The sequence below is a fragment of the Delphinus delphis genome, chromosome 5 (genome assembly GCF_949987515.2).
Source record: "Delphinus delphis chromosome 5, mDelDel1.2, whole genome shotgun sequence".
In the NCBI taxonomy this organism is placed as follows: domain Eukaryota; kingdom Metazoa; phylum Chordata; class Mammalia; order Artiodactyla; family Delphinidae; genus Delphinus; species Delphinus delphis.
Genome location: NC_082687.1, coordinates 53,400,636 through 53,427,197, shown reverse-complemented (window position 1 = coordinate 53,427,197; position 26,562 = coordinate 53,400,636). Strand labels below are relative to the sequence as shown.

At 38.0% G+C, this 26,562-nt stretch overlaps 1 pseudogene; it reads right to left on the bottom strand.

Annotated features, from left to right (window-relative positions):
- Positions 1-8,064: 8,064 nt before the first annotated feature.
- LOC132425425 (UDP-glucuronosyltransferase 2B31-like) lies at positions 8,065-24,807 on the bottom strand (annotated as a pseudogene).
- Between the last annotated feature and the right edge of the window lie 1,755 nt (positions 24,808-26,562).

The following is a 26,562-nucleotide window of genomic DNA, read 5'->3' as shown; positions in this document are numbered from 1 at the left end:
CCAGAATTGGAATCTTGGCCCACCATTTCCAGGCTGTGCAGCTACAGGACCCTGGACCCTTGGACCTAAGCCATTGTAGAACCCTGTCATCTCAGGGCCTGTAACACTGCTGCATCCCAGTCACCCCCCCCCCCCAATATATTAACTATATGTCAAATGCCTAGGACTACAACTATATACATGTTTTACATGCTTGCTTTTTATATTTATTAAGAGAAGAAAGAAGACATATGCATTTATACTGTCATATAAATACTTATCTCACCAGTTCTTTCTGTTTTATCATGGTGATTAGAAATTGCAATCTGGGTTTACTTCCTTCAGTTTGAAGACTTTCTTTTAGTTTTTCCTATAAGGCAGATTTCCAAGCAATGAATTTTTTGGGGGGGAGTGGAGGGAGAGAAATATCTGTATTTTGCCCTCATTTTTGAAAGATAGTTTTGTTTGATATAGAACTTTTGGTTGACAGTTTTGTCTTTCAGCGCTTTGAATATGTCATCCCACTGCCATAGAGCTTCCATTGTTTCTAATGAGATATAAGTGATGTCTTATTGGAGTTCCCTTGTATGGATAAATTACTTTTCTTTTAGTGCTTCAAGATTTTCTGTCTTTAGCTTTCAACATTTCATTAAGTCTGTGTATGGCTCTCCTATGTTTATCGTACTTGGACTTGGTTGAACAATTGGGATACATAAGTTAATGCTTTTCATCATATTTGGGATGTTCTCAGGCATTATTTTTAAAAATATTTTGCTCCGCTCCTTTTTCTCTGACACTCCCATTTTGTGTATGTTACTGTGCTTAATTATGTCCCACAATTCTCAACCCCTCAGTTCATTTATCTTCATTCTTTTTTCTCTCTGTTCTTTGAGGTGTATTATCTTATTGATCTATCTTCAAGTTTGCAGGGTTTTTTTTTAAATTTATTTTTGTCTGTGTTGGATCTTTGTTGCTGTGTGTGGACTCTCTCTAGTTGCAGTCAGTGGGGTCTATTCTTCATTGTGGTGCACGGGCTTTTCACTGTGGTGGCTTCTCCTGTTGCAGAGCACAGGCTCTAAGTGCATGGCCTCAGGAGTTGTGGTGTGCAGGCTCAGTAGTTGTCATGCACGGGCTTGTTGCTCCACGGCATGTGGGGTCTTCCTGGACCAGAGCTCAAACCCATGTCCCCTGTATTGGCAGGTGGATTCATAACCACTGCGCCACCAGGGAAGTCCCTTGCAGGCTTTTTTGTTTTGTTTTGTTTTTAAAGTTCAGCAAGATTTTTTTTTTTTGATAGACATTGATGATCTGATTTTTAAATTCATATGGAAAGGAAAAGGACCTAGAATAGCCAAAGTTGTATATCAAACTTTAAAAAGGAAAACAAAGTTGAAGGACTAACATTACCTGATTTCAGGAGTTATTGTAAAGCTATGTAATCAAGAGAGTATGGTACCGGTGCAAAGACAGACAAATAGATCAGCGGAATAGAATAGCAAGTCCAGAAACTAACCCACACACATATGGCACACATATATGGACAAATGATTTTTGACAAAGGTGTAAAGACAATTTAGTGGAGAAAGGATAGCCTTTCAACAAGTGGTGCTGGCATAAAAGGATAGGCATGTGCCAAAAAAAAAAAAACCAAAAAAATAAACCAAAACAAGAACTTCAAACCATACCTTGTACCATACACAAAAATTAACTTAAAATGGATCATAAAATCAAATGCAAAATCTACAACTAGGGCTTCCCTGGTGGCACAGTGGTTGAGAGTCCACCTGCCGATGCAGGGGATGAGGGTTCGTGCGCTGGTCCGGGAGGATCCCACATACCTCAGAGCGGCTGGGCCCATGGGCCATGGCCGCTGGTCCTGTGCGTCCGGAGCCTGTGCTCCACAGCGGGAGGGGCTGTGGCATTGAGAGGCCCAGTACCGCTAAAAAAAAAAAAAAAAAAAAATCTACAACTATAAAACTCCTAGGAGAAAACTTTCATGGCCTTGAGTTGGGCAAAAATTTCTTAAATATGACACCAAAAGCATGGTCCAGAAAAGGCAAAACTGATCAACTGGACTTTATCAAAGTTAAAACTTCTCTTTGAAAGACACTTTTAAAAGAATGAAAGACAAGCCACAGACTTAGAGAAAGTATTTGCAAATCATATGTGTGATAAAGGACTTGTATCAAGAATACATAAATAACTCTTAGAACGCAATTAGAAAACAAAAATATCATTTGTAAATCAGGCAGAGGAGTTGAACAAATACATCAGTAAGGAAGATATATGGTGGTAAATAAGGCACAAGAAAAGATGCTTAACATTATTAGTCATTAGGGAAATGCAAATTAAAACCATGAGGTACCACTATACACCTTTTTTTTTTTTTTTTTTTTTTTTTTTGGTACGCGGGCCTCTCACTGTTGTGGCCTCTCCCGTTGCGGAGCACAGGCTCCGGACACGCAGGCTCAGCGGCCATGGCTCATGGGCCCTGCCGCTCCGTGGCATATGGGATCTTCCCAGACCGGGGCATGAACCCGTGTCCCCTGCATCGGCAGGCGAACTCTCAACCACTGTGCCACCAGGGAAACCCTACACCTATTTTTTTTTTTTCTTTCGTAGTTACATGTTTTATTAATCACGTCTGAAAGCAAATATTTAAGCAAATATTTATTGGCGGTCTGTGGGAATAAGATACAGCTAGGTCCTCTTTCCTTGGTATATTCACAGAAGCCTCTGAAACTAAATTTCCAAGTCAGGTCATACTAAGCCATGGCATAGTAAGTTTTCATCATTAACAGTTCTTTTTTTTTTTTTATTCAAACAGCAAGTCACAAAAATTATAATCATCCTCATCAGTTCACTCAGTCCCATGTAATTAATTTTTTTATCTTGATCTTTTGTTAGCACTTTTATGAATTCATCAGTTTTCCATTAGAGTTCAGAAAATGCTTATTCATTCAGTTCAGCAGTATAGTCAGTTACCAGAAACCTGTGCTTGTCAGAGTCTTTTCCATGAATTCCTAGATGAAACACTTTTATAGGAACATTTTTGCAAAAGCATCAGAGTACACCCAGAACTGTCTGTAAATGACAAAAGACTTAACAATGACCACAGTTAAAGATTTGATGAAAATTCATAATAATGCAATTGACAAGGAAATTTAGTTATTTCTGAGATATACATTTTAAAATAATAACTAGAATTATGACTGCTAACATTATACCAGAATATATAAGATTTTTAGGAATTTCATGTAATGTCTGAAACATTTATATTAACATATTTCCATACAAATAACCCAAAGGAAGTTTAGTATTAGTTGTTTTGTTTTTAATTTTTGAATTTTATTTTATTTATTTTTTATACAGCAGGTTCTTATTAGTCATCAGTTTTATACACATCAGTGTATACATGTCAATCCCAATCACCCAATTCATCTCACCACCATCCTCACCCCACCCCCCGCGGCTTTCCCGCCTTGGTGTCCATATATTTGTTCTCTACATCTGTGTCTCAACTACTGCCCAGCAAAGTTTTATAGTTTTATAGTGTCCAGTTTTACACTTAGGTCTCTAATCCATTTAGGAGTTATTTTTGTGAATGGTGTTAGGGAGTGTTCTAATTTCATTCTTTTACATGTAGCTGTCCAGTTTTCCCAGCACCACTTATTGTATATCCTTGTATATCCTTGCTTCCTTTGTCATAGAGTAGTTGACCACAAGTGCGTGGGTTTATCTCTGGGTTTTTTATCCTGTATCATTGATCTATATTTCATATATCTATATTTTTGTGCCAGTACCATATTGTCTTGATTACTGTAGCTTTGTAGTATAGTGTGAAGTCAGGGAGTCTGATTCCTCCACCTCCGTTTTTTTTCCCTCAAAACTGCTTTGGCTATTCAGGGTCTTTTGTGTCTCCATACAAATTTTAAGATTTTTTGTTCTAGTTCCATAAAAAATGTCATTGGTAATTTGGTAGGGATTGCATTGAATCTATATACTGCTTTGGGTAGTATAGTCATTTTAATAATGTTGATTCTTCCAGTCCAAGAACATGGTATATCTCTCCATCTGTTGGTATCATCTTTAATTTCTTTCATCAGTGTCTTATAGTTCTCTGCATATAGGTCTTTTGTATCCCTACGTAGGTTTATTCCTAGGTATTTTATTCTTTTTGTTGCAGTGGTAAATGGGAGTGTTTCCTTAATTTCTCTTTCAAATTTTTCATCATTAGTGTATAGGAATGCAAGAGATTTCTGTGCATTAATTTTGTATCCTGCAACTTTACCAAATTCATTGATTAGCTCTAGTAGTTTTCTGGTGGCATTTTTAGGTTTCTCTATGTATAGTATCATTTCATCTGCAAAGAGTGACAGTTTTACTTCTTCTTTTATGATTTGTATTCCTTTTATTTTTTTTTTTCCTCTGATTGCTGTGGCTAGGACTTGCAAAACTATGTTGAATAATAGTGGTGAGAGTGGACATCCTTGTCTTGTTCCTGATCTTAGTGGAAATGCTTTCAGTTTTTCACCATTGAGAATGATGTTTGCTGTGGGTTTGTCATATATGGCCTTTATTATGTTGATGTAGCTTCCCTCTATTCCCACTTTCTGGAGAGTTTTTGTCATAAATAGGTGTTGAATTTTGTCAAAAGCTTTTTCTGCATCTATTGAGATGATTATATGGTTTTTATTCTTCAATTTGTTAATATGGTGTATCACATTGATTGATTTGTGTATCATGAAGAATCCTTGCATCCCTGAACTAAATCCCACTTGATCATGGTGTATGATCCTTTTAATATGTTGTTGGATTCTGTTTGCTAGTATTTTGTTGAGGATTTTTACATCTATATTCATCAGTGTTATTGATCTGTAATTTTCTTTTTTTGTAGTATCTTTGTCTGGTTTTGGTATCAGGGTGATGGTGGCTTATTGAATGAGTTTGGGAGTGTTCCTTCCTCTGCAATTTTTTGGAAGAGTTTGAGAAGGGTGGGTGTTAGCTCTTCTCTAAATGTTTGATAGAATTCACCTGTGAAGACATCTGGTCCTGGACTTTTGTTTGTTGGAAGATTTTTAATCACAGTTTCAATTTCATTACTAGTGATTGATCTGTTCATATTTTCTATTTCTTCTTTTTTCTTTGTTCTGCAGCAGTGAATTCCACTATTCTGTCTTCCAGGTCACTTATCTGTTCTTTTGCCTAACTTATTCTGCTATTGATTCCTTCTAGTGTAGTTTTCATTTCAGTTATTGTATTATTCATCTCTGTTTGTTTGTTCTTTTATTCTTCTATGTCTTTGATAAACATTTCTTGCATCTTCTCTATCTTTGCCTCCATTCCTTTCCAGAGGTCCTGGATCATCTTCACTATCATTATTCTGAATTCTTTCTTTGGAAGGTTGCTTATCTCCACTTCATTTAATTGTTTTTCTGGGGTTTTATCTTGTTCCTTCATCTGGTACATAGCCCTCTTCCTTTTCATCTTGTCTATCTTTCTGCGAATGTGGTTTTTATTCCTCAGGCTGCAGGATTGTAGTTCTTCTTGCTTCTGCTGTCTGCCCTCTGGTGGATGAGGCTATCTAAGAGGCTTGTGCAAATTTCCTGATGGGAGGGACTGGTGGTGGGTAGAGCTGGCTGTTGCTCTGTTGGGCAGAGCTCAATAAAACTTTAATCCACTTGTCTGCTGATGGATGGGGCTGGGTTCCCTCCCTGTTCATTGTTTGCCATGAGGTGACCCAAAAATGAAGCCTACCCAGGCTCTTTGGTGAGGCTAATGGTGGGCTCTGGGAGAGCTCACACCAAGCAGTACTTCCCAGAACTTCTGCTGCCAGTGTCCTTGTCCTCACAGTGAGACACTGTCACTCGCCGCCTCTGCAGGACACCCTCCAACACTAGCAGGTAGCTCTAGTTCAGTCTCCTATTGGGTCACTGCTCCTTCCCCTGTTTCCCAATGTGCACAGTACTTTGTGTGTGCCCTCCACAAGTGGAGTCTGTTTCCCCCAGTTCTGTCAAAGTCCTGCAATCAAATACCACTAGTCTTCAAAGTCTGATTATCTAGGAATTCCTCCTTCTGTGGCTGGACCCCCAGGTTGGGAAGCCTGATGTGGGGCTCAGAACCTACATTCCAGTGGGTGGACTTCTGTGGTATAAGTGTTCTCCAGTGTAAGTCACCTACCCAGCAGTTATGAGATTTGATTTTATTGAGACTGCACCCCTCCTACCATCTCATTGTGGCTTCTCCTTTGTCTTTGGATGTCAGGTATCATTTTTGGTGAGTTCCAGTGTCTTCCAGTCGATGATTGTTCATCAGTAAGTTGTGATTCTGGTGCTCTCATAAGAGGAGATGAGAGCATGTCCTTCTACTCTGCCATCTTGAACCAATCTCCTATAATCTTTTAAGTATGAATTTTTCAAGATATTATCTCAGTTTTTTTCCCTCAAAGTTTCTAGTTTCTAAGAGTGGAGTTATCCATGCACAGTTTTACACGTTTTTATACAAAACTAGGAACTGAAGAATAATACAAGTGATAAAATTTAAAAAAAGACAATGTCACATTAATTTTCACTGACCATTATATGATAAAATAGGCAAAGTAGCAGTTTATGCTTTCAGGAGATCTAACTGCATTTTATACAATGGAAAACACTAATTTAGAAGGTATTGAATATGCTATATCCAGCCCAAAGAATTCATGGATATTGAAATTCTCACTTCTCAATGGGATGAAATCCCAAGGAATCCTAGGTTTCTGGGGCAATTTTTTTTTTTTAAGGTAGGTGGCTGTCTATTACTTGTCAAGGCAGTCAGCCTGATTCCAGGCTGTAGAAGATAAAAATTGTTTGGGTTGTTTTGGGGCAGTTTAGATCATGCCTGAAGGTGGAAAGTAGTTCACCACTAGTGAGAGAGCTCAGATGGATTTATACTGTCATAAAAATAACTATAGGATTTACCAGGGAGCACTTCTGTAATTTTCTCTGTGCTAACCCTGACTACTCCGATGCTTTCCAGTTTTTGCCTCTCCTCTTCCTCCCCACCTCTGAGAAAGTAGCTGTTAATCCAATTGGTCAGAACCGTATGTTGATTAGGCCAAGTTGTTAATGGGCAGGACTAAGAGACCTTAAATTCAGAACCTATGTCTCTTACTGTCACCCTTTTCTGCTTTAACAGGAAACAAAGCGTGGCTCCCAGGGGTCTCTCTTGGTCTTTTACTCAATGACTGATTTTAAGACACAGACCTACTAGAGAATGGACTTGAGGATACGGGGAGGGGGAAGGGTAAGCTGGGACAAAGCAAGAGAGTGGCATGGACATATATACACTACCAAATGTAAGGTAGATAGCTAGTGGGGAGCAGCCGCATAGCACAGGGAGATCAGCTCAGTGCTTTGTGACCACCTAGAGGTGTGGGATAGGGAGGGTGGGAGGGAGGGAGACGCAAGAAGGAAGAGATATAGGGACATATGCATATGTATAACTGATTCACTTTGTTATAAAGCAGAAACTAACACACCATTGTAAAGTGATTATACTCCAATAAAGATGTTTTAAAAAGAAAGAAAGAAAGAAAAAAGATATATGCTCTTTTCATCTTGGGAAAAGAGAGAGCAGGAACAGGAAGAAGGATTTGAATCTTTATGCTTCAACTCAGCCTTTTTCAAAATTCTATTTTGAATATTGAATATCGAGTACTAACTGAACTGTAACACAATGTCTCTCTGCTGCTCAGAACTTCCACAGTCCCCCAGGAACTCCTCTGGGAAAAATCATCATTTGTGGGGTTAGATTTGGACATTCTTGTGTTCTTACTATTAACTTAATAGCACTGAAACCTCACACATAACCTCTAATACAGAAGTGTCTCTGAGAACAAAGTAAAACTTGAATTGGAATATTTAAGCACATGAGTCCCCCTTGCACCATTTAAAACTTTGACTTCAAAAGAAAAACAGATATACCAGTTCATTTTGATCTAATTGTGTTATGAAATTCTCTCCCCCTTGCAAAAACTATTTTAATGGACCCACTCCATAGACATTAAAGACAGTCATTTAAGTAGTTGTTCAGCACAAAGGCAATGTATCATACCTTCTGTGGAATCTGGACAGGGGCCAATGCAATCATGTTAGCCTTTCCTTCTGGAAGGTTTTGGACCATTGAGCCCAAACTAAGTAATACAATGCCATCTTCTCCAGAGCTTTGGACAACTTTTCGATTTCCTGAAAAGAAATAATTTGCTATACTACAAAGGGGCATCAGCAAAGAGAGAAAGAGAGAGTTTTGTTTGTTTGTTTCATTTATTTTTGTTTTAGTTTGTTTGAAGGAAATGAATATGTATATTTCTAAAGAGAGAAGTATTGTTAGAATGCCTCATCTTCTAACATGCCAAACCTTAAACCCCCTTGGAAAGAGATGTGTAATATGAAATCTATTTTCTTTAATCAATGTATAATCATTGACTACTAGGCAAGTATGGTGATTTATTTATTACTTATCAACAAGAGACAGCAGTAAAGTGAAAGTTTCCAGTGAAGAATATTTTACGTTGTGACAGCACAGGTTTAATTTTCTTAAGTGAGTTTTGAAAACAGTGTAATTTTTATTCCATGTCTCAAACAATAGCAGGACCAGGAATTTTTTTTCTAGTTATGTGTTAAATAATGCTATGTTCCAGCAACAATGACTTAGTAATTTGTCCCAGGATGACAGGATTGTGACCAAGTAAAATAGTGTGCTTATTAAAACACGTGGCTTGCTCACACAGACAAAATTCAAGACCTGACCTCACTGTGTCCAGCAATTCAAAGTTATGCCTTGAACTTTGCCCAGTCCCAAACTGTTCCTCACTTTACAAATTCTTCCTCGATATCGCCAACCAGGCCCCAACACCTTAGAATTATCTTCCCCTGACTTTCCTCTGCTGAAAAGTAATAAAACTCTGTCAAAGTGCTGTTCTTGTTTCCTATAATAAGTCAAATAAACCTAGCCTTGCTTGATCAACAAGGTTTTTTTTGTTTGTTTGGATTTTTTTTGGTTTTGTTTGGAGGAGTTGACAGAAGACAAATATTTAAAAGGATCTGAATTCCTAACAGAGAATCTGTCTGTAGCTCGGCTTCTTGAGATTTTATGTCATTTTATGTCCAGTGTATTTGTTACTGAATTGGTCTACTTTTCTTCTTGGCAGTTTTCAGGATGTCTCTTTTGGTGTACAGGCTTTCCTGATTATAAAGGCTACATATGATAATATAACCTGATTATGAGGTTACATATAATTGCTTTGGTAAAAGAACGAAAGTGCTCTTGTTAAATCATCTATATATAAATAAATGACTCTGAATTTATTAATCACAATTTATTATTTATTTATTGGTGTTTCAAATTCCCAATATTGACGGGTTCCCTAAATTTAATCCTCAGTTAAGATTCTGATCTATTAAACTTCTGGTGATATTACATTAATTGACTGAAAGAGAAAAAGACTGATGAAAGCAATTTTCCTTATCTTAAAATATTATTTCCTTTTTCTTTCTACCTCATGCTCTGATAACACTGGGCATGCTATATTAATTTCATCTCTCTTAAGGAAATAGCTTTTCAAAACTTCCTGTAGTTTATTTCTCTCTATTTTCATTCAAAACCTAATGAAATTACAATATCAAATATTATCATTATTTTTATATGGGATGTTTAAATTTTGAGTATAAATTTAATTTTACTTCTGATCATGGCCCAGATATTTTAAGGGAATTAATGCTATGACTTATAATGAATGTGACAGATTTTGCCTGTAAATTGTTTATTTTGGGTGGATTTTACTCCATGAGAGTGTGATTTCTTGGGTAAAACATCTGATCAGGCTATCTATGAACTAATTGGGGCTCATGACATAACGTTATGGAAGACTTTCATTTACATTTTAAAATTTGTAGCCTATTGTGCAGGTTAATACTAAACTAGGCACTTCCTCTCTGATATCTACTTTACTTTATTTGTTTCCAAGCCTAGCTAGTGAGGTCAGGCAATTTACATGATTGAAATAGAGCTATATCTTTATGCGTTACTGGATGATTTTTAATGCACCACCACAACCAATTCCTGAGAGAGGCTTATTTCCATGAATTGTATTATCAGGATACAATAATTTCTGTTCTATTTTGTGCTGTGAAGTTCTTTGATCTCAAATATGATGAGAACAAATTTTGGGGGAAAAAATATCATGAGTTTGCCAGTATGACACATACACAAGTGCATATATCAGACGGAATCCCTCCAGTCTAGATACTAGTGAGACTGCTTAAAGCTTCAAATACAATTTTAATATTTTCTTCTTCTTACTTTGGTTTCTGAGACAAATTCCTTTTGTCAAAAGGGGCACTAAGAAATTTGTCACAATAGCTAATATTTATCAAGCACTATGTCCTTGGCACTGTGTATGGGCTTTATGTATCCAGTCGATTCCTTTTATTCTTAGTAACTATGTTCTATAAAGTTGCCACAAACATGTCATTTGTGAGTAATGAATCATTGCTCCTGGTTTCACCCAAGCTTCTTGTCACAACATTTTTGTCAACTGCTCAACACATAAGCTGGTTTTATGTGTATTTCTGTTTTAAAACACCTTGTTTAACATATATTGTTGATTCATCAACACTGAACTCATAGCCAACAGTGCTATAACTCATGGAATGGAATGAAGATTATCTGGCAAACATATTTTCTTCCTAAGGCACATCACAGCCTTCTTACTTCTTTTCCGGAACAATAGAAAACATGTCAGCACTCTCCTTGGGGGCCATTCCAAACAGCGACATCACCAACAAAAAGCACTCAAATGCAAGAATGTGGTATTAATTAGACCTGAAAGGACACTTATTTACAGTATGAGAGCTGCAACAAAAAGGCAGAGGATTGCCTTGTTCAATGCTTAACTGGGAACATGCACGTCCAGTGAGTAACTTTTTTGCTGCTCTGTATATAGCTATGAATGACCATGAAATACTACAAATATTGATTCTGGGGTTACAAATAAATTTTAGTAAGTAGGAAAATTTGAAAATACAGAATCTGTATATAATGAAGAATTACTGTATTAGACCATTTTATTCTCACACCACTCCAATGAGGTAGGTAAGTAAACCCCCTCCCTCATTTTTCTTCTTTTTTTCTTGTGCATCCATATTTTATAGGAAAGGCACTACCGGCAGGATTTGGCTTTTGTATATTTCCTAGCTACCATAGTACCATATATTAAAGCACCAGATTCCATAACCTTTGAATACTCTCACATATTTCCACTTTTAATATCACATTATCAGAATTTAATTCTTTTAAATACCTCATTGCAATTTATTTTAATAAAATACAAGAGATAAGCTCCCACATTACCTCAGTCTTATGCATTTTGTGATTTGTACTTGATTGTAAATAACTATTTAACATTTATAGTTTTTCTGGCTGACCAGTCTATAATATCCCTAAGGACTACAACTTTGTCTATCTCATTCACCCCTCCTTCTTCATTTCGGAGTGTAGAATCTGGTATCTAGCAGACAAGGAATACACATTTGTTGAAAAAAATATAATTTCTTATGTGTTGGAAGACTTTTTTATAGTGGCTATATCCACACAATCTTGCATTTCTCTCTTACTTTTCATGACTGTTATGTAGCTCAGAATCTTCAGTGATAATAAAACCTGAAACACATAATAGGTGAGGACATGGTGTGAAGAAATTTTATATATTGTCCGTTTCTTTTCCATAAGACAGTATTTGGACTGGGAATAGAAAACTATTCAAGACACCAGTTTACCTTTGGCAGTGGTTTAGCAGGTTTGCTGTGGAGTCTTCCAACAAATTCAAAATTTGGTAAGAGTGGGTGGAGAAATTCAAAGTCCCAATAGCTTCTTATCAGTCAAATATCAGTTTTCCCCATCAATTCACACAATGTAGTGAGTCTTCCTGAAAAAGAAAATAGGAAAAGGAATATATGTAAATTTGTATCCATTTTTTCTTAGAAGATATAGCAATAAAGCTTCAAGTCTGTGTTGGTCAAGATGAACAAATAATGCCAGTGTTTTATAATTTAAACAAACATATATACAGAAAAAAGAGAAGGAAAAAAATACATGTTAAGTGAGAGACTTACATAGCTTACAATAACTTCTTCCCTCTGCACCTTTGAAAACAGGTTCAAATAATTGTTAAAGATTAATTCTTGTTTCATGTATTACATGTTCAAGTTAACTAACAGATTTTAATTCTAAGTCAATATCTCTCTGTAATTATTTAAGTATGTGATGAATATTACATTCTAAATGGTCATTTTCCTGCATAGCATTGGGCTTGTATCACATTGATGATATTTGTGCATTTTTTACTTAATGCTCTAACATTTTAAACTTTTCTTTTTTTTTAACTAACTGAGCATCCCCATCTTCCAAGGATGACCCAGCATCGTGTGACTGCCATGGACCTACTGGCAGGCAAGCCCCTGGTGCTAATAGGTTAGAAAGAGGCTTCCAAAATGGTGTTTGCCAGTGTTAGCATGGTAGAACAAGATCCCCAAAATGGCTGCCACCAGAGTCTCCATCCCTAGGTGGAGTCCCAGCTGCACAATGCCTCTCCAGGAGACTCGCCAAGATCAGCAAGTAGGTCTCACCCAGGTGCCTTTTTAACTACTGCCTCTTCACTGGGACTCAGACTGTGTGAGATTTTGTGTGCAGACTTTGAGAACAGAATCTCTGTTTACAGGGTCTCCTGTTCTCTCGAATGTAAGCCCGTCTGGTTTGCAAAGCCAGACATTCTGGGGGCCTATCTTACCAAAATGGGGAGCCTGAAGTGGGGGCTCAGACCCCTTTCTCCTGGAGGAGAACCTCTGTGGTTGTGATATTCCTCCTGTTTGTGAGTGGCCAACCCCAGGGTGTGGATCCTGGTTAGACTGCATCTCTGCTCCTCCTACTTGTCTAGTTGTGGCTCCTTCTTTATATCTTTAGTTGTGGGAAATCTTTTATGCTAGTCTTCAAGTTGTTCTCAAAGATAGTTGCTTTCTGAATAGTTGTATTTTGGTGTGTCCATGGGAGGAGGTAAGTTCCTATTTCACCAACTTGATCTCACCTTCATAGAGATTGTTTTCTAAAGATTTTTAATGACTTTCCACATTAAACAAGGACCTGCAGCATGATGAATTTGCACTGTTCACACTTGTTTCAGTCTGGTCTCCAGTGTCACTTAGCTAGCCACCAGAGAATAAACAGGTTACTCATAGGAAATTGAATTTCCTCTAGGGGTATAGAGAAAGGCAAGAAGAGAAACCTCAGTGGTTTAAGAAGCTTCCCTAATGATGCATATATCACTAAGAATGAATAGCCTTCCCTTGCATAACTTAAAGTCTCACACTTTCTTGTATGTTTTAAAGAAGAAAGCTTATTGTGGGACTAAATTCTTGGACCATCTGTGATCAAGAAAGGGCATGATGAATGAGGTGCACCAAATGAAATGATGTCTTTCACTTCCATCTCTATGTCATTTATTTTTTCTGTTCTAGGAAATTCGAAACATTCTGACTGTATCAATTACTACAATCTAATATAAAGGGAAGGCTGCTTGATAACTGCCTAGAAAGGATAGGAGGCTAAGGAAGTATCACATGATTCAGACTGTGAAGTGTTTTCCCATATCTAAACTTGTCTCTTTGGTCTCCAGAAAAATTATAAATACTGGAAAATCTAAAAATAAATATTATGAACAAGTGGGAATGAGTGATAAAGGAGACTCAGCTGCCCAAAGCTGAAAAATATTCCTTTAGTGTTTATAACTTGGTCAAAGGATCTCCTTTGTTAGTTTCTATTCCTAGAATAAATCAGCAATGCTGTGATGGCTTCTTTTTCAAGGAATGACAAAAAACTTCTGGAAAGTCAGACTGGAAAACTGCCTTGGTTGTAAAAGTCTATTTGTGTCAATCGCTTTCACCTCTGTCCCCTTATTTACCTACAATTTCTCTAAGCTTTTTCGTGGCTTTGGATTATTTGCTTAGTCATATTCTCACAGACCAATGCACCCGCCCCATTCACAGCCCAGCATTCTACTTTGATTGTTATTTGGTGCCATGTTTTCCTTCCCATTGCTGTGCATGTGCTTATTATGGTATCTCATTTAAGAGCTTATTTTCTATGACTTATGATTCCTGATTAATTTTTATCTTAGAAACTTTGGTCTTTGGGTTATTTGTTTAGTCTTTTATTTCAGATAGGCCTACTCATCTTCCCACTTCATTCACCAACCAGCTTTCTACTTTGATTGTTTGGCATTTGCTGCTCTGTTTTCCTTCACATTGCCTTGCATGCCCTGGGAATGGAATCTCATCTAAGAGCTTATTTTCTATGATCTGTGATTCTTGATTAATTTTTAGCAGAATTTGTTCCTGAGACTTTGACCTTGGCTCTATTCTCCAAGCCACTACGTCCTATAACCTCATATACTATATATGTAATCAAAGTTTAATGTTTATATAACTCGGATATTTATTTCCTTTGTAATTGTAAATTACCCTTTTAAATATTCTTAGGCAATGAGAGTAATTATGAATTTCTGTCAAGGATGGTTAAGATCAATTTGGAAGGGATACTTTTCTTAGGTTTCCAAAATTTTTACAATACTTCCCAAACACAAAGATGCTTTATATGTATCTATGAGTAAATGGTGGTGAGGGAGCATCTCTCCTGGCAAAAATAAGTTTGGTTAGTTCAGCGGTATATGCTGACTATAGAGAGTGTTTGTTATAAAGACCACCAACATCAAGAAAAACTAATCTTCTTCGTCTTCTATATTGCAGAACACTTGGTGCTTAGCACAATGTTTCTCCAAATCGTACATGGAGTTTTGAAATTACAGTCTCATGCTTTTCTTTCAGTTAATGCAATATACAAGTGCTTAGGTTCAGGGGCCAGACTGCTGTGTTTTAATCCCATCTCCATCACTTCTTCCCCAAGAGAACCTGAGTAGGTTATCTTACTTAAGTTTCCATATTTATAAAATGACGAGAATAATAGTGCCTATGAACGGATTTCTATATGTGTCTTTCATGAGTTAATAAATGTAAAGGATGTAGAAGATTTCCTGGAGAAGAGTAAATTCTCAATAAATATTTACTAATTTCCTACTGTGCTTCACCCCCCCCCTCAAACAAGAAGAAGCTCAATAAATATTTATAGTTGAATGAATGTACTCACAGAATCAAGATTAGAAATCATCCAGATATGAAAAATATTCTGGAACTTTGCCTTTTGCTTCATTTTTCAAACTGTAGTGTTGTAGAATCAGAAAGCAGACATTGATAATTCTAATATAAATCCCCAGTGTTTTAGGTTTGCTTAGCAAATGACTTTTAATCCATTGAGAGGGAAGGAGTAATACTAGATAATTCCCAGCGACAACTCATCCACACTAAGTAATTTTCCTTCTTAATAGATATATTAGATGATGAAGATGTTAGAGATATTAAAATAATAGAAGAACTGAATCTAGAAGAGAGATATCAGAGACTTTGAAGCTGAAAGCTGAAAGGAACCTCAGGTATGAGTTCATAAAATGTTTAATTTTTTTTTTTTCTTTGCGGTACGTGGGCCTCTCACTGTTGTGGCCACTCCCGTTGCAGAGCACAGGCTCCGGACGCGCAGGCTCAGCGGCCATGGCTCACGGGCCTAGCCGCTCCACGGCATGTGGGATCTTCCCGGACCGGGGCACGAACTGCTGTCCCCTGCATTGGCAGGCGGTCTCTAAAACGCTGCGCCACCAGGGAAACCCTAGAAATGTTTAATTTTAAAGACAAGTAAACATAAAGTTTACACAAAGTGTCATACTTTCTTGTACATGAAGTAGATTTTTTTTTACTACACCCAGGTTTAAAATTATATTTAATCATGACTGACTTTCACTTGATTTTTAAATATATTTAATGAAGTTTCTTACTATTATATATTATAAATGGCTACGTAGTCTTTGAAACTCCTCCTATTGAGAGGTGGAGGCTACTTCTTCACCTTTTGGATTTGGGCTTGTGTTGTGACTTGTTTTACCAATAGAAGGTGGCAGAAGTGATACTGTGTGACTTCCAAATCTAGGCCTAAAACTTTCATACAAACTATTCTAGAATTCTTGTGTCATGTGAAAAATTACAAGCTTTTCTGTTGGACAGGTCACATGGAAGAGACAATCATAGTATCCTGCCAATCTGCCAAATCCCAGCCATGAGAGTGACACTTTCTTGGACTGATCCACCGCAGCCAAGCTGATAACTAACCGTAGGCTAATGAGTAAGCCCAGACAAGCCTCAAAGAAGAAACATTTCCCTGAGCCCAGCCCAAGTTGCTGATTCATAGGATCATGAGCAAATGATATGTTTGCTCTTTTATTTTATTTTTTATTATTTTTATATCTTTATTGGATTATAATTGCTTTACAATGGTGTGTTAGTTTCTGCTTTATAACAAAGTGAATCAGTTATACATATACATATGTTCCCGTATCTCTTCCCTCTTGCGTTTCCCTCCCTCCCACCTTCCCTATCCCACCCATCCAGGCGGTCACAAAGCACCGAGCTGATCTCCCTGTGCTATGTGGCTGCTTCCCACTAGCTATCTACCTTACCTTTGGTAGTGTATATATGTCCATGCCTCTCTCTCGCTTTGTCGCAGCTCACCCTTCCCCCTCCCCATATCCTCAAGTCCATTCTCTAGTAGGCCTGTGTCTTTATTCCTGTCTTACCCCTAGGTTCTTCATGACATTTTTTTTTTCTTAAATTCCATATATATGTGTTAGCATACGGTATTTGTCTTTCTCTTTCTGACTTACTTCACTCTGTATGACAGACTCTAGTTCTTTCCACCTCATTACAAAAAGCTCAGTTTCATTTCTTTTTAAGGCTGAGTAATATTCCATTGTATATATGTGCCACATCTTCTTTATCCATTCATCCGATGATGGACACTTAGGTTGTTTCCATCTCCGGGCTATTGTAAATAGAGCTGCAATGAACATTTTGGTACATGACTCTTTTTGAATTATGGTTTTCTCAGGGTATATGCCCAGTAGTGGGAGTGCTGGGTCATATGGTAGATCTATTTGTAGTTTTCTAAGGAACCTCCATACTGTTCTCCACAGTGGCTGTATCAATTTACATTACCACCAACAGTGCAAGAGGGTTCCCTTTTCTCCACACCCACTCCAGCATTTATTGTTTCTAGATTTTTTGATGATGGCCATTCTGACTGGTGTGAGATGATACCTCATTATAGTTTTGATTTGCATTTCTCTAATGATTAATTATGTTGAGCATTCTTTCATGTGTTTGTTGGCAGTCTGTATATCTTCTTTGGAGAAATGTCTATTTAGGTATTCTTCCCATTTTTGGATTGGGTTGTTTGTTTATTTGCTATTGAGCTGCATGAGCTGCTTATAAATTTTGGAGATTAATCCTTTGTCAGTTGCTTCATTTGCAAATATTTTCTCCCATTCTGAGGGTTGTCTTTTGGTCTTGTTTATGGTTTATTTGCTGTGCAAAAGCTTTGAAGTTTCATTAGGTCCCACTTGTTTACTTTTGTTTTTATTTCCATCTCTCTAGGAGGTGGGTCAAAAAGGATCTTGCTGTGATTTATGTCATAGAGGGTTCTGCCTATGTTTTCCTCTAAGAGTTTGATAGTTTATGGCCTTACATTTAGGTCTTTAATCCATTTTGAGCTTCTTTTTGTGTATGGTGTTAGGGAGTCATCTAATCTCATACTTTTACATGTACCTGTCCAGTTTTCCCAGCACCACTTATTGAAGAGGCTGTCCTTTCTCCACTATACATTCCTGCCTCCTTTATCAAAGATAAGGTGACCATATGTGTGTGGGTTTATCTCTGGGCTTTCTATCCTGTTCCATTGATCTATCTTTCTGTTTTTGTGCCAGTACAATACTGTCTTGATTACTGTAGCTTTGTAGTATAGTCTGAAGTCAGGGAGCCTGATTCCTCTAGCTCCGTTTTTTGTTCTCAAGATTGTTTTGGCTATTCAGAGTCTTTTGCGTTTCCATACAAATTGTGAAATTTTTTGTTCCAGTTCTGTGAAAAATACCAGTGGTAGTTTGATAGTGATTGCATTGAATCTGCAGATTGCTTTGGGTAGTAGAGTCATTTTCACAATGTTGATTCTTTCAATCCAAGAACATGGTATATCTCTCCATCTATTTGTATCATCTTTAATTTATTTCATCAGTATCTTATAATTTTCTGCATACAAGTCTTTTGTCTCCTTAGGTAGGTTTATTCCTAGATATTTTATTCTTTTTGTTGCAGTGGTAAATGGGAGTGTTTTCTTGATTTCACTTTCAGATTTTTCATCATTAGTGTATAGGAATGCAAGAGATTTCTGTGCATTAATTTTGTATCCTGCTACTTTACCAAATTCATTGATTAGCTCTAGTAGTTTTCTGGTAGCATCTATAGGATTCTCTATGTATAGTATCATGTCATCTGCAAACAGTGACAGCTTTATTTCTTCTTTTCTGATTTGGATTCCTTTTATTTCCTTTTGTTCTCTGATTGCTGTGGCTAAAACTTCCAAAACTATGTTGCATAATAGTGGTGAGAGTGGGCAACCTTGTCTTGTTCCTGATCTTAGTGGAAATGTTTTCAGATTTTCACCATTGAGGACGATGTTGGCTGTGGGTTTGTCATATATGGCCTTTATTATGTTGAGGAAAGTTCCCTCTATGCCTACTTTCTGCAGGGTTTTTATCATAAATCAGTGTTGAATTTTGTCGAAAACTTTCTCTGCATCTATTGAGATGATCATATGGTTTTTCTCCTTCAATTTGTTAATATGGTTTATCACATTGATTGATTTGTGTATATTAAAGAATCCTTGCATTCCTGGAATAAACCACACTTGATCATGGTGTATGATCCTTTTAATGTGCTGTTGGATTCTGTTTGCTAGTATTTTGTTGAGGATTTTTGCATCTATGTTCATCAGTGATATTGGCCTTTAGTTTTCTTTCTTTGTGACATCCTTGTCTGGTTTTGGTATCAGGGTGATGGTGGCCTCGTAGAATGAGTTTTGGAGTGTTCCTCCCTCTGCTACATTTTGGAAGAGTTTGAGAAGGATGGGTGTTAGCTCTTCTCTAAATGTTTGATATAATTCGCCTGTGAAGTCATCCGGTCCTGGGTTTTTGTTTGTTGGAAGATTTTTAATCACAGTTTCAATTTCAGTGCTTGTGATTGGTCTGTTCATATTTTCTATTTCTTCCTGATTCAGTCTCGGCAGGTTGTACATTTCTAAGAATTTGTCCATTTCTTCCAGGTTGTCCATTTTATTGGCATATAGTTGCTTGTAGTAATCTCTCATGATCTTTTGTATTTCTGCAGTGTCAGTTTTTACTTCTCCTTTTTCATTTCTAATTCTATTGATTTGAGTCTTCTCCCTTTTTTTCTTGATGAGTCTGGCTAATGGTTTATCAATTTTGTTTATCTTCTCAAAGAACCAGCTTTTAATTTTATTGATCTTTGCTATCGTTTCCTTCATTTCTTTTTTAATTTATTTCTGATCTGATGTTTATGATTTCTTTCCTTCTGCTAACTTTGGGTATTTTTTGTTCTTCTTTCTCTAATTGCTTTAGGTGCAAGGTTAGGTTGTTTATTTGAGATGTTTCTTGTATTTTAAGGTACGTTGTATTGCTATAAACTTCCCTCTTAGAACTGCTTTTGCTGCATCCCATAGATTTTGGGTCATCGTGTCTCCATTGTCATTTGTTTCTAGATATTTTTTAATTTCATCTTTGATTTCTTCAGTGATCACTTCGTTATTATGTAGTGTATTGTTTAGCCTCCATGTGTTTGTATTTTTTACAGATCTTTTCCTGTAATTGATATATAGTTCTCATAGCATTGTGGTCGGAAAAGATACTTGATACAATTTCAATTTTCTTAAATTTACCAAGGCTTGATTTGTGACCCAAGATATGATCTATCCTGGAGAATGTTCCATGAGCACTTGAGAAAAATGTGTATTCTGTTGGTTTTGGATGGAATGTCCTATAAATATCAATTAAGTCCATCTTGTTTAATATATCATTTAAAGCTTGTGTTTCCTTATTTATTTTCATTTTGGATGATCTGTCCATGGGTGAAAGTGGGGTGTTAAATTCCCCTACTATGTATGTGTTACTGTCGATTTCCCCTTTTATGGCTGTTAGTATTTGCCTTATGTATTGAGGTGCCCCTATGTTGGGTGCATAAATATTTACAATTGTTATATCTTCTTCTTGGATCAATCCCTTGATCATTATGTAGTGTCCTTCTTTGTCTCTTCTAATATTCTTTATTTTAAAGTCTATTTTGTCTGATATGAGAATTGCTACTCCAGCTTTCTTTTGGTTTCTATTTGCATGAAATATCTTTTTCCATCCCCTTACTTTCAGTCTATATGTGTTTCTAGGTCTGAAGTTGGTCTCTTGTAGACAGCAAATATATGGGTCTTGTTTGTGTATCCATTCAGCCAATCTGTGTCTTTTGGTGGGAGCATTTAGTCCAATTTAAGATAATTATCGATATGTATGTTCCTATTCCCATTTTCTTAATTGTTTGGGGTTCGTTATTGTAGGTCTTTTCCTTCTCTTGTGTTTTTTGCCTAGAGAAGTTCCTTTAGCAGTTGTTGTAAAGACGGTTTGGTGGTGCTGATCTCTCTCAGCTTTTGCTTGTCTGTAAAGGTTTTAATTTCTCCATCAAATCTGAATGAGATCCTTGCTGGGTAGAGTAATCTTGGTTGCAGGTTTTTCTCCTTCATCACTTAAGTATGTCCTGCCAGTCCCTTCTGGCTTGCAGAGTTTCTCCTGAAAGATCAGCTGTTAACCTTATGGGGATTCCCTTGTGTGTTATTTGTTGTTTTTCCCTTGCTGCTTTTAATATGTTTTCTTTGTATTTAATTTTTGACAGTTTGATTCATATGTGTCTTGGCATACTTCTCCTTGGATTTATCCTGTATGGGACTCTCTGTGCTTCCTGGACTTGATTAACTATTTCCTTTCCCATATTAGGGAAGTTTTCAACTATAATCTCTTCAAATATTTTCTCAGTCCCTTTCTTTTCCTCTTCTTCTTCTGGAACTCCTGTAATTCGAATGTTGGTGCGTTTAATGTTGTCTCAGAGGTCTCTGAGACTGTCCTCAGTTCTTTCCATTCTTTTTTCTTTATTCTGCTCTGCAGTAATTATTTCCACTATTTTATCTTCCAGGTCACTTATCTGTTCTTTTTCCTCAGTTATTCTGCTATTGATCCCATCTAGAGTATTTTTCATTTCATTTATTGTGTTGTTCATCGTTGTTTGTTTCATCTTTAATTCTTCTAGGTCCTTGTTAAATGTTTCTTGCATTTTGTCTATTCTATTTCCAAGATTTTGGATCATCTTTACTATCATTATTCTGAATTCTTTTTCAGGTAGACTGCCTATTTCCTCTTCATTTGTTAGGTCTGGTGGGTTTTCATCTTGCTCCTTCATCTGCTATGTGTTTTTCTGTCTTTTCATTTTGCTTATCTTACTGTGTTTGGGGTCTCCTTTTTGCAGGCTGCAGGTTCATAGTTCCCGTTGTTTTTGGTGTCTGTTCCCAGTGGTTAAGGTTGGTTTAGTGGGTTGTATAGGCTTCCTGGTGGAGGGTACTAGTGCCTGTGTTTTGGTAGATGAGGCTGGATCTTGTCTTTCTGGTGGGCAGGTCCACATCTGGTGGTGTGTTTTGGGGTGTCTGTGGACTTATTATGATTTTAGGCAGCCTCTCTGCTAATGGGTGGGGTTTTGTTCCTGTCTTGTTATTTGTTTGGCATAGGATGTTCAGCACTGTAGCTTGCTGGTCATTGAGTGAAGCTGGGTGCTGGTGTTGAGATGGAGATCTGTGGGAGATTTTCGCCATTTTATATTATGTGGAGCTGGGAGGTCTCTTGTGGATCAATGTCCTGAAATTGGCTCTCCCACCTCAGAGGCACAGCACTGACTCCTGGCTGCAGCACCAAGAGCCTTTCATCCACATTGCTCAGAATAAAAGGGAGAAAAAGTAGAAAGAAAGAATTAGTAGAAGTAGAGAGAAAGAAAGAAGGGAGGGAGGGAACGAGAGAGGGAGGAAGGAAGGAAGGAAGGAAGGAAGGGGGAAGGAAGCATAAAAAGAAAGAAGATAAAGTAAAATAAAAGTAAAGTAGATAAAATAAAGATAAGTAAAATAAAAGTAAAATAAAATAAAGTAAGAAAATATAATAAAGTTATTAAAATAAAAAATTATTAAGAAAAAAAGAAAAAAAATTAACAAAAAAAAAAAAAGAAAAAAAAACACGGACAGATAGAACCCTAGGACAAATGGTGGAAGCAAAGGTATACAGACAAAATCTCACACAGAAGCATACACATACATACTCACAAAAAGAGGAAAAGGGGAAAAAATCATAAATCTTGCTGTCAAAGTCCACCTCCTCAATTTGGGATGATTCATTGTCTATTCATGTATTCCACAGATGCAGAGTACATCAAGTTGATTGTGGAGCTTTAATCCGCTGCTTCTGAGGCTGCTGGGAGAGATTCCCTTTCTTTTCTTTGTTCTCACAGCTCCCAGGGGCTCAGCTTTGGACTTGGCCCCGCTTCTGCGTGTAGGTCTCAGGAAGGCGTCTGTTCTTCGCTCAGACAGGACGGGGTTAAAGGAGCCGCTGATTCCGGGGTTCTGGCTCACTCAGGCCGGGGGGAGGGAGGGGCATGGAGTGCGGGGCGGGCCTGCGCCGGCAGAGGCCGGCGTGACGTTGCACCAGCCTGAGGCGCGCCGTACATTCTCCCGGGGAAGTTGTCCCTGGATCCCGGGACCCTGGCAGTGGCTGGCTGCACAGGCTCCCCGGAAGGGGGGTGTGGATAGAGACCTGTGCTCGCACACAGCCTTCTTGGTGGCGACAGCAGCAGCCTTAGTGTCTCATGACTGTCTCTGGGGTACGCGCTTTAGCCGCGGCTCGCGCCAGTCTCTGGAGCTCGTTTAAGCAGCGCTCTTAATCCCCTCTCCTCGCGCACAAGGAAACAAAGAGGGAAGAAAAAGTCTCTTGCCTCTTCGGCAGGTCCAGACTTTTCCCCGGACTCCCTCCCGGCTAGCCATGGCGCACTAACCACCTGCAGGCTGTGTTCACGCCGCCAACCCCAGTCCTCTCCCGGAGATCCGACTGAAGCCCGAGCCTCAACTCCCAGCCCCGCCCGCCCCGGCGAGTGAGCAGACAAGCCTCCTGGGCTGGTGAGTGCCGGTCGGCACCGATCCTCTGTGCGGGAATCTCTCCGCTTTCCTCTCTGCACCCCTGTTGCTGCGCTCTCCTCCACGGCTGCGAAGCTTTCCCCCTCTACCACCCGCAGTCTCCTCCCACGAAGGGGCTTCCTAGTGTGTGGAATCCTTTCCTCCTTCACGGCTCCCTCCCACTGGTGCAGGTCCCGTCCCTATTCTTTTGTCTCTGTTTATTCTTTTTTCTTTTGTCCTACCCAGGTACGTTGGGGGGGGGGGGGCGTTCTTGCCTTTTGGGAGGTCTGAGTTCTTCTGCCAGCGTTCAGTAGGTGTTCTGTAGGAGTTGTTCCAAGTGTAGATGTATTTCTGGTGTATCTCCGCGTCTTACTCTTCCGCCATCTTCCCGGACGCTCTCTCACGTTTACTCTTTTAAATGCTAAGTTTTAGGATGGTTGATTTTACAACAATAATTAACAGACAGTATGGTTTATCGAAAACACAGTGAGTATGTAGCTTTCTAAATAAACAAGTCCTAAGAATATTCACATATTGGAATATTATTGTCAAATGGAGGGATATCTCCAGTGTCACACAGTTCTAGATTACTTTGCATGCTTTCTTGAATAGTTGATAAATTTTGACTGAGAAGCGTTCTATTTCCATTTTGACACTAAAGCTAAGAAAATACAAGTTATTTTTTATTTTAAATTATATGTGTATATATATATATATATATATATATATATATATATATATATATATACACACACATATGCACTCTAACCCACACAAAGGAAGTAAGGTTTCTTTCCATCTACTAGAGGGAAAACGTACTAAATAAACCAGAGTTACCTAATACTTCACTGTAAAATTTATCCCACTACTTCTTGTTAAAAGTCTCAAATGCAAAGTCAAAATATAGCTAATACAACATATTTGTTACCATCTCCATAAATGTCCTTTTGTCACTAAGTTCTGATATGATAACAGGTACATAGGAAGGAGGTAATGTGAGCCCTCCGCAGAGTTTTTCATTTGTATTGTCAGTGGTAAGTCAAAGACTGTAGACCAAAGGTAGGTTAAGTAGTTCAGACAGCAGCTCGGCACAAGGAGAAATGGCATGTCCAAAAACAACATCAAATCTGTATTCCTGCAGTTTTTTCACAAGTTTTTTGTTCAAAACTGCATCCTCACAGAGCTTTTGAACAGTATCAGAATATTCATAATATGTTTTTTGCATCTTTGAATCATATGCCCATAATGTACTCTTTGGTAACTCGTATGGCCATATCTTGATCCATTCTGTAAAAAGCAAATCAAGCTCATTCTTAGTGAAGGATGTAGAGTGAACCTCAAATTTAAGGGTAGATGGCTTATTGGGACCCACAAGGATGGTGAAGATACTAGCACAGTAACTTCATGGTCCCTCTGAGCAAGTTCATCCCATATTGTCTTTAAATTGATGCAGTGATTATATTCCATTGGCCACAGCAGCACCTTTCCACAAGATGCACAGCTGAAATAAAAGGAAAGGACAAGAAGAGAAACCCATGTCTTAGACATCTTGATAAAATCCAAACCTTCTTCATAAACTTTCTTTACTGCAGAGGTAGCTCTCACTTATATCCAGTATGGAGTAATTAAGTAGTTAAAATATAACTGGCACATAGCAAGGTCACAATGACTATGAGGTAAAGATTTTGTTTCCAAGAGCATGCCTTCATAATTTCTCTGCAAGCTAATCTCCAGTTCAGAGGCTTTGGAAAGCAAATAGATAAAGAAAAGCGTAGATGATCTTGTGCCTCTATGTGTGAAAAATAAATCCCAGTATCATTGTAAATGCTACTGGCTCTAGGCTAAGAAGAAATTACCTTGTATGTAGGGAGTTTCCAGATACGAAAGCAGCATGTGTCAACACAAGGATATTCTGATTTATTTGAGCATTTCCAAACATTTCTTTCTCCATATTTTCACACCTGTTTTATTAGCCCCATTTCATTTAGCTTGCTGTTGTTCTTTTGGCTATAGTTATTCCTTCCCTTTTTTCCTTTTTATCCAAACATGGGTATCCTTTGAGTATCAACTTTGGTTACTTTCCTTTATTTAAGAATATTATCTCTGGGCTTCCCTGGTGGCGCAGTGGTTGAGAGTCCGCCTGCCAATGTAGGGGACACGGGTTCGTGCCCCGGTCCGGGAAGATCCCACGTGCCGCGGAGCGGCTGGGCCCATGAGCCATGGCCGCTGAGCCTGCGCGTCCGCAGCCTGTGCTCCGCAACGGGAGAGGCCACAACAGTGAGAGGCCCGCGTACCGCAAAAAAAAAAAAAAAAAAAAAAAAGAAGAATATTATCTCTGAATTATGATCATTTCCTTTTCTGAACATTTGCAACATTCCTTATATTTCTCTCACTTCTTCAGTACTTCCCAATACTTACTCTTAGAAAGTATTTATCCTCTAAGTACCTTCTTCTGAACTTTGTTTTGTATCCTGCCTTTGTAGTCCAGGTAAGTTATATTTTAAAATGATCTTACCAGGAATTCCCATCAAATTAGAAGTAGGAAGGGAAAGATGCATGTCATGGGATAGATTTGTTTTTATGCTATCAATAATCTATTGACCTGAAATGAGAGGAGAATCTCCTTTGAAAAGGATTTGGATACAGATTCTAAGTAAACATTCATTCTGTGAGTGATATAAGCTTTTAAGTGTAGCAACTAATTTGGGAACAATATCCTCATCATCTTGCCTTGTAAACATATGAAAGTAATGGATAAATTCACATTTCTCATGTTAGGATTCTCCAGAGGTATTGCATCGGGTTTTGTGAAGACTGGAATGGAAGATGGCTGTTAACTGCAAAGGGATGGTGCAGGAGTAATAGTACCAGCAGTGATTTCTTATACCTCTCACACAGGTAAGATGATACCATCATGACACCTGGACAGTGAATCTTCACTCAGTTCTTAGTAATTATCGATGAAATAGCAGTTTTATCTCAACAAAGGAAGAAAGATCTAGTTTATTGCAAACTCTCCATGAGTTTTAGGATCTCCCCTATCATAATCTGCATGATGAGACTTTATGTCTAGGAGTCCTGGAAAGGAGACAAGGTCTAAACTGAGGCATGTTCATGAGGGCAAAGGATCTCCAGGATAGTGGGGTGGCTTCCCTTCATGAAAAGATCATAATTTTATCATCTGACAATTCCTTTAAGCGTGAAAGGCGCCTTCATTTCATGGTGTCATATGGATTGCTGATATCATAGAAGATTTCATCTGAGTGTATTAAAGATTGTCTCTGGGGGAAATGAATGGCAGGA